This window comes from Petaurus breviceps, unplaced genomic scaffold, assembly GCF_028583685.1.
Source record: "Petaurus breviceps papuanus isolate PSGF00001 unplaced genomic scaffold, PetGlider_PUasm1.0 175, whole genome shotgun sequence".
NCBI lineage: Eukaryota > Metazoa > Chordata > Mammalia > Diprotodontia > Petauridae > Petaurus > Petaurus breviceps.
In genome coordinates, this window is record NW_027185764.1 from 60,639,031 (window position 1) to 60,648,229 (window position 9,199).

General features: G+C 39.6%; 1 protein-coding gene across 7 annotated transcripts in view; it reads right to left on the minus strand.

Annotated features, from left to right (window-relative positions):
* Window positions 1-4,277, minus strand: part of LOC138158899 (integrin alpha-M-like) — a 69,562-nt gene extending 65,285 nt beyond the window's left edge. For 2 of the 7 annotated variants that reach the window (XR_011167763.1, XM_069085219.1), the window contains exon 1: window positions 3,933-4,149. The gene's annotated coding sequence lies outside the window, so the exon portion shown is untranslated. Of the gene's footprint in view, window positions 1-3,932; window positions 4,150-4,183 lie in introns of those variants that run through there. The other 5 variants (XM_069085222.1, XM_069085220.1, XM_069085218.1 and 2 more) reach the window with 4 other exon arrangements.
* Between the last annotated feature and the right edge of the window lie 4,922 nt (window positions 4,278-9,199).

Genomic DNA, 9,199 nt, shown 5'->3' on the forward strand with positions numbered 1-9,199 from the left:
CCAGCAGCGGCCAGAGCAGACTTCAGGAGAGTGAATCACCAGCAGCTGTGGCAATTTCCAGACTTCTCAACCCATAAATGCCAAAGATAAATTAAAAGGTCAGTGTGGAATTCTGTTGGAATAGGGGGACAAAAGAGCACAGTCTGGCCTCTGCCCCAAGGAGGAAGTGGGAGGGGGAAGTGCGGAGGTAAAGCATTGGCTGCAGCTGCTGTCATGTGGCTGCTTCTGGAGCTCCTGGCTTGCAAATTGTAAGGGGACGAAGAGACCATTCAGAGGGTAATTGCTCTTGCTTTAACCTGCTTGGATTTGGATCATGGTCTTGGGTGGTGGTCCTGGGGTGTGTGACCAGTGAGCCAGAACTTGTGGGGGCTGTAGAGAGGGTGCCCTCCTAATAGCTCTGGCAGCTTCAAAAACCCCAGCAATTTGGACAAAGCTCTCTTTATTCTGGAAGCAGAGTTCTACTATGGCAAAGAGTCAAAAGCCTAGTCAAAAAAGCAGTCAAAATTGACTGGAAATATGAGCAAGCAGAGGAAGCACAAACAGAGCATAGAATTTTTTGGGGGAACAAAAAGGATCAAAGCATGGAATAGGAGGAAGACAATGAAGTCAGAACTCCCACATCAAAAGCTTCCAAGAAGAATATGAATTGGTTACAGGCCATGGAGAAGCTCAAGAAGGGTTTTGAAAATCAAGTAAGAGAAGTGGAGGAAAAATTGGGAAGAGAAATGAGAATGATGCAAGAAAATCATGAAAAGCAAGTCAACAGCCTGCTAAAGGAGACCCAGAAAAATACTGAAGAAAATAACACCTTAAAAAATAGACTAACTCAAATGGCAAAAGAGGCCCAAAAAAGCCAATGAGGAGAAGAATGCCTTAAAAAGTTGAATTTGCCAGATGGAAAAGGAATTTCAAAAACTCATTGAAGTGAATAATCCCTTCAAAATTAGATTGGAGCAAATGGAAGCTAATGACTTTATGGGAAAATAAGATCCCAACAAATGAAAAAATAGAAGGCAATATGAAATATCTCATTCGAAAAACCACTGACCTGGAAAATAGATCCAGGAGAGATAATTTAAAAATTATTAGACTACCTGAAAGCCATGATAAAAAAAAAAAGAGCCTAGACACCATCTTTCAAGAAATTATTAAGGGGCGGCTAGGTGGTGCAGTGAAGAGAGCACCGGCCTTGGAGTCAGGAGGACCTGGGTTCGGATCTGGCCTCAGACACTTAACACATGCGCACACACACACACACACACACACACACACACACAGTAGTCATGTGACCTTGGGAGAGTCACTTAACCCCAATTGCCTTCACAAAAGCAAAGAAAAAAGAAATTATCAAGCAAAATTGCCCTGACAGTCTAGAACCAGAGGGCAAAATAGAAATTGAAAGAATTCACCAATCACCTCTTGAAAAAGATCCCAAAAAGAAAACTCCTAGGAATATTATAGCCAAATTCCAGAGCTCCCAGGTCAAGGAGAAAATATTGCAAGCAGTCAGGAAGAAACAATTTGAGTATTGTGGAAACATAATCAGGATAACACAAGACCTAGCAGCTTCTATATTAAGGTTTCGAAGGACTTGGAATATGATATTCCAGCGGTCAAAGGAGCTAGGACTAAAACCAAGAATCACCTACCCAGCAAAACTGAGTATAGTGCTACAGAGAAAAATATGGTTATTCAATGAAATAGAGGACTTTCAAGTATTCTTGATGAAAAAACCAGACCTGAACAGAAAATTTGACTTTCATCTACAAGAAGCAAGAGAAGCATGAGAAGATAAACAGGAAAAAGAAATCATAAGGAACTTATTAAAGTTGAACTATTTACATTCCTACATGGAAAGACAATAATTATAACTCATAAGACTTTTCTCAGTATGAGGATAGTTGAAGGGAATATATATGTATATATATATGTATGTATACATATATGTATGTATAGGAGGGTGCATATGTGTTTAAATATATATGTGACTATGGGCATATGTATGTACATGTATACATAGACAGAGGGCACAGGATGAGTTTAATATGAAGGGATGATATCTAAAAAATAAAATTAAGAGGTAAGAGGAATTTATTGGTAGGAGGAAGGGAGAGATAGATCAGGGTAAATTATTTTATATAAAAGAGGCAAGAGAAAACTGTTACAATGGAGGGAAAGAGCAGGAAGGTGAAAGGGAATAGGACAACCTTACTCTCATTGAATTTGGCTTAAGGAGGGAATAACATACACACTCAACTGGGTATCTTACCCTACAGGAAAATAGGGGGGTAGGGGATAAGAGGGGGGATGATAGGAAGGAGGGCATATTGGGGGAGAGGGTAGTTAGAAGGAAACTCTTTTGAAAAGGGACAGGGTCAAAGGAGAAAATAGAATAAGTGGGGGGAGGGATAGGATGGAAGAAAATATAGTTAGTCTTTCACAATATAACTACTATGGAAATGATTTGGGTAACTACACATGTACAATCTATATTGAATTGCTTATCTTCCCAGTGGGGATGGGTGAGGAGGGAAGAAGGGAAAAAAATCTGGAACTCAAAGTTTCAAAAACAAACGTTAAAAATTTTTTTACAGGTAACTGGGAAATAAAATATACAGGCACCGGAGTATAGAAATCTATCTTGCCCTACTAGAAAATTGGGGCGGGGGTGATGGGGAGGATATAAGAGAGAATAGATTTGGGGAAGGGATATTCAGTAGGCTTGCTATTTTGGGGTGGGTATAAGGAGAAGATGGGGAAAAAATTTGTAACTCAAAATCTAGCGGAAAGGAATGTTGAAAGCTAAAAGTAAATAAATTGGAAAAAAAGAAAATAGTAAAGGTGATAAATAAGAGGGAGATGTACAATTAAAATAGAAGGGAAAAAAGAGCTATGACAAGATGGTGGAGTGAGGGGTTAGGTTCAAGCCCATAACCCAGCACCACCTAGGAACTATGACCAATGCACCAAATAAATTGAAAGAATAATGAAGAAAAGGTGGGAAAGAGATTTTTTAAACTCTCATTTTAAAAAACTAACAGAAACACTGAAGAAATTAGTAAATTAATGTAATAGGAGAGAGGAAACTACTAACTACAGGAAGACATACATTTCCTGATGCTAAACTCTCCTCTTCAAGAATTTGACTGAAAGCATAACTCTCCCCCAGTCATGTGTGAGGGAGTGAGCCAAATCATCTCAAAACAGTAAGATCTAAGAACACGAGGGTGAATTGAGTACGAGACACAGGTATAAATACTCTATGTTCCAGGACTAAGCTAGATTGCTGCCACAGCCAGTGAAGGTTGAGACACCAAGGTTATTGCAATGATTAATGAGGTGGAGACCTGGTAGTGAGAGTTTCCATTCAGCTCCCCCCTCCCTCAGGATAATGACTTTCCCTTCCAAACCAGTTCTTCCAAGAATGATACCAGACAGGTTAGAAAACAGGAGTAAACTTACTCAATTTCAATTCTTTGCAGCCTGCTACTACAACTCAATCAATTAGTCAATAAAAATTCATTAAGTGACAGGTACTGTGCTAAGCTGATGTGATTTATTTCTAGGCGTACTTACAAACCAAATTCCTATGTCAGCATCACACAGTTTAATATCGCTCTTCTACTTTGCCCTCACAACTCCAAGCCTCTGTATCAACTCCTGCTGATCATTCTTTTCTCTCTAGAATAAGGAATGTAATGTCTCTGTTTCTTTGTCTCTGTCTCTCTCCCCCTTTCCTCTACTTGTAAGTCTCAAAAATAAAATATACACACAGAAAAGATGTACTATTTGTTGACAGGGTTTCATAGTAGGTAAATTAAATCTAAATAAAGAGCAACAGATAAAGCAGTATTTCTACACTTCCCTAATTAACTCACAACAACAGCTCTTCCAAACTTTTACATCTCTCTTTAAATCTCCCCTGCACTCACCTTCTCAGCTAAGAGCCATGCTTCATATTTTACTTTAAAAATGAGGCCATTCACCAAGAGATCTCTCTTCTCCTTATCTCATATCCCTCAGATGCCTTCTGTCACTAGCTCCTCCTTCAGCTCATCTCTTATGAAGATGTGGCCCTTCTACGTTCCCAGGATCACACAGCTTGTATGTTTCTGTAGCAGAATTTTAACTCAGCTCTTCCTGACTCCAGGTCTGATGCTATCCATTGCCCCCACCCAATTACCTTGAATAGAGGGCTCTTGTGGGAGGAAATTCTGTGGGTAATGCTGCTTCTGCCGTTGCCTTTCTTTCAAATTGCTGTCTTTACTCTGTGTGTGTGTGTGTGTGTGTGTGTGTGTGTGTGTGTGTGTAGGTAACTTCGAAACTTTCTAGACTTTGAATCCTACTCTGTACAGTTAAGTAAAATCAAACAAAAGGGCCAATGTTTATAATTGCAATCCTGAACTTCAGTAATTTACTGTTTATTAAGGAAAGGATAGGAGTATACTTTATATTATATCAAAACCAGCATTGTCTAATATTTTTAATCTGTATTTTGGTGCTGTTTGAGGCTTTCCTCATATATAGAATTGTAGTAGTTGTATATATTGTTCTGCTTTGGTCATTTTTTTGTATTACTTCATACAAATTCTTCCATATTTCTTTGAAGTCTCCATATTCATAAATTGTGGTACAATAATATTCTAGTGCCATCACATACCACAATTTGCCCAACCATTCTTTGATCATTGGGAATAAACATAGTATATTTCATTTTTAGTGTTACAAATAGTGCTGTTACAAATATTTTCTTACAGATAAGTCTTCACTTGTCAGTTGCATATTGCATAATTCTAAATTGTTTTCCAAAATAGTTGGAAGAATTCATAGCTCAACTAAAAGAAAATCCTCATATTAGTTTTCCCACACCCCAGGAACATTTAATTTTTCCATCTATTATCATCTTTGTCAATTTCTTGGAGGTGAGATATTTTAGAGAAGTTTTAATTTGCATTTCTTTGATCATTAGTGGTTTTGAGCACTTTTAAGTGGTTATTGATACTGCAGGTGATAGGAAGCCACTGGAGTTTATTGAGAAGGGGATGGAATGACATGGTTGTGCCCATACTTTAGGAAAATCACTTTGGCAACTGAATAGAGGGTTGACAGGAGAGACTTGAGTCAGGGAGAGCAACCAGCAAGCTATTACAATAGAATAGTGGCAGTATCAGAGAAGAGAAGAGGCCATATTTAAGAGATGCTGCAAAGGTACAATCAACAGTCCTTGGCATTGGGGGCTGCTAGATGGCTCAGTGAATAGAGCACCAGTCCTGGAGTCAGGAGGACCTGAGTTCAAATCTGGCCTTAGACACTTAACACTTACTAGCCATGTGACCTTAGGCAAATCACTTAACCCCAATTGCCCTGACTACTCCAAAAAGCGAAAAAAAAAAAGTCCTTGGCAACAAATTGGATTGGGTGGGGGTAAATGCAAGGGATAGGGGGAGGGAATAGTGAGAGATAGTCAGAAATTAAGGGTGACACATAAGTTGTGAATCTGGGGGACCAGGATGACAGTGGTCCCTCAACTTAAATCCAATTCACTTGAAAATCATGGCATCAGCTTCCTGATGTCATGGTCCTCTTTGAGAATGAAGGATCAACAAAAATAACACAGGATTTCTAAACCCAAGTCAGATTGTAGTTTCTGACAGAGTCCCTACCCTTGCAGGAAGCAGAGATGGGGAAAAAAATACACTGGAAGACTATAGGCACTATTTATTGTGTTGGCTCTCTTGTCTTTCGGAGAACTTGCATCTTGGAGCAAGGTTCTCCTTTTAAAGAAGAAAAACCTGTCATAAGTAAGGATGTGAGAGCTGACAGATTCTCCTTATGGGAGAGAGAAGCCACCGTGCGTGTCTTCCCCATACAGTGTCTGGCTGTGTGAGGGCTTGGCCTTTCTAAAAGAACTCTAGTTTAGGCCTCTGAGCTTTAAAATAAAAGAGAGTTGACACACCTCCATACTTTCTCTTATGAAGAAGAGATAGAACCTCAGTTGAGGAATCTGGCTTGAACTAGAAACTGGGAGCAAAGGAAAAACTCCTCATTATTACACCCAAAACAACCATACTCGGCAAGAATTAGAAGAGTCACTTCAAGGCTTAGAAGAAACAACACCTGACAGAAAGTGCATGGAATATGAGATGAACAAAAAGTAGGCCTAGAGAGACCAGAAGATATTGTTTGCTCTCCTAAACATGAGTCACCCATCCATGAGCGTGTTCTGGCCACAAGTATTCCCCATATATGGGTGGGCTGTTGCCACAAGTTTTCCCTAATAGAGAACTGTAAGATTTTGTCCATATACTCTCTAAATATATACAATGTGGTCAAATGTATTTCCCGTATGTCTCTCCACACATCCTATACATGACCACTCTCTACAAGTGGTATATTTATGAAAGAAGATTGTGAAGGAAATGCTTTATTATTATTTGTTTATTATATTATTTCATTGAGTGACTTTGATTTAAATTAATTGTATACTCCAGTTGAGTAGTGAAAACATTGGTGGGGCCCAGGAACTATAGTTTGAAACTGTTCGAGCTTACTACAAGCTCCCTATACTGTACTATGTGTTATAATTTTAAGCTATCCAAGATACTTTGATTCTGAGGTAACTTATTTGGGGTAACCACTTGAAAGTTGTGAAATGCCTCTAGGTATTACCACTGTTTGAGGGAAGGAATTATATGTTGTGGGTCAGGTATTCAATTGAGAATACCCTGAAGGTTTGTATGTGGTAACATAAAATTTATCAATAGAAACATTCTTAAAAGAGAGAGAAGAAAAAGCTGGGAAATCAGATAGATCAAAGAAGAATGCTGGGCATAGGAGGGTGAGGAATTTCTCCTTGTACAGACCAGCTGTGATGAGTGCCAAGCCCCCCAGTACTGCTGCCCACATTGAGGGGAATAAGATAATGAACATCATGTCGTTCCACTTTGGTCTGGATGTCATCTAGAGATGGGACATTGAGGGAAAAGAAACTCTAATTAACAAAACTCATCACATTGACTTTCTCTTTTTTCCTCTGTATCTGTTCTGATCCACAACTCAGGGCTTCCCTCTCTTAATTTTGAGTTCTATTACTAGAACTTTAGCCCTTTTGAATCCAGTCTATTAACTGAAACACAGCTTCTCTCTTTTCAGGCTTTCCTGCAACCTCCCCCGGCTCCCCGCAAAAAACAAAACAAAAAACAAAAAAACCTCAACAAACACTTATTTTTTCTGTGCTCCTGGTTCTCAAACCCTGTTTGTCATACCAGGGAACCCTGCTCCCTGGCTAGCAGCTCTTCCCACACCCAAGGCTCACTCCTTTCTGAGAATATTTATACCATTCTATGCAGACGAGAGTGTTAGTTTTGAGTCAGAGGACATGGATTCAAGTTTTGCCCCTGCTACTGGTATAAGTTATTTAGTTTCTCTGGGCCTCAGTTTACTCATTTATTAAAAGAGGAGGCTGGACCAGATGACCTCTTAGGTTATTTCCAGCTCCAAGTCTATGATCTTGTGATTCCACATAGGTGCAGATCATTTTCAAAAAGACAGATTACCTGGGCTCTCACAAACATTTCTCCTGGAAATAAGGCACATTTTGAGTCATTAAAAATTATTTCAGTAAAATCTGTAACCAGTAGATTGTTATACTCTGTCTGTAAGGGGGAAAGGGATGGAGAAAAAGGAATAAAACAAGTGATCCTTGTATATAGCCAAAAGAATAGGGGAAGTATCTAAATTTTGAATAGGTACAGAAAAACCTCTTATTTTATAATCTCATACTTGCCCAAACCAGCCTAGGATGAGGTTGCCTTTGATAGTAAAATTAAGTTCTTCCTGAATGTTGAAGGAAGGGATGTCACAGTGAATTCTCTGGCAGAGAGCAAGGCAACAATTCTAGGAGGAAGAAGCAGTGACTAGATGAGAATGAAAGAGAGTGATAGATCCGAAAATACAATATTGCACTCCACTTGAATTTGTACGACTAAATCAGGAAATTGGCTCTGCCAAGAAATAGAGGCAAGTGAATGGAGCATTGTATGGCCTTGGCATTCAGCTGACCCGAGAGGTGATTTGGGGTCCATCCTTACCAGCACCGGGGCCTTCTGGAGCTGTGCAACAAGGTCTGCATTTCTGGGAGTCTTTTCCTCTGTGGTATGTGGGAATTTCTGAAAAAAGAGAGACTTTCAAGCATGAAATCAAGTTGGAAGACTCCAGAGTCAGATTTGAAAGAGAATCAGGAATTCATATGTGTAAAAAGGTTCTAGAACAGGGGTGGGAAACCTGTTCCCTCAAGGTCACATGTGGCCCTCTAGATCCTCAAGTGCCGCCTTTTGACTGAATCCAAACTTCACAGAACAAATCCCCTTAATAAAAGGATTTGTTCTGCAAAATTTGGATTCAGTCAAAAGGCCATACTCAAGGATCTAAAAGGCCCTATGTGGCCTCAAGGCCACATATTCCCCAACCCTGTTCTATAATATGCTCCGAAGTCACAGTCAGGGGAACAGAGACAGGGACTTTCAAATCTTATCCAATGGTGTGAACTTGAGACTGTGGAAATCAGAGACCAGTCCTGATGTACCTAGGAGGATATGAGCTCAGGTTTATTCCAAATGGTTTTATTTTTCAACTTCACTGGGATCCAGAAGTCAACTTTGATGGGGAGATTCTGTTTCTCTCAGTTTCCTTATCTATAAAATAAAGATAAAAATATTACCTATCTCTCAGGGTAGTTCTTCATCTTTATGTCTTCCTTATCAAGTAGCCCAGTGCCTTGCAAATAAAAGGCATTTAATAATGTGTGTTGAATGCTTATATTGAATTGGAATTTAGACCACATAGCCTCTAAAGTCCCTTCTACTTCCAATGTGCTATGATTTTATGACACCTAGATCTTGTAATATAGTACCTTTGAAGGTGGATGAGGGGGAAAGGATGGCAAATATGTTTCACCTCAGGAAGCTGAATGTAATCCCAAGGTCATCTTGACAGATGCTGTCTCTACCGCAGTTCTTCTCAAAAGGGAGTTGTTAAAAAAAGAGAAAGGAGGAGGGGTGAAAGAAAAGGAGGAGGAAGAAGAAGAGGAGGAGGAGAAGGAATAGGAAGGAAGGAAGGAAAGAAGGAAAGAAGGAAGGAAGGAAGGAAGAAAGGAAGGAAGGAAGGAAGGAAGGAAGGAAGGAAGGAAGGAAGGAAGGAA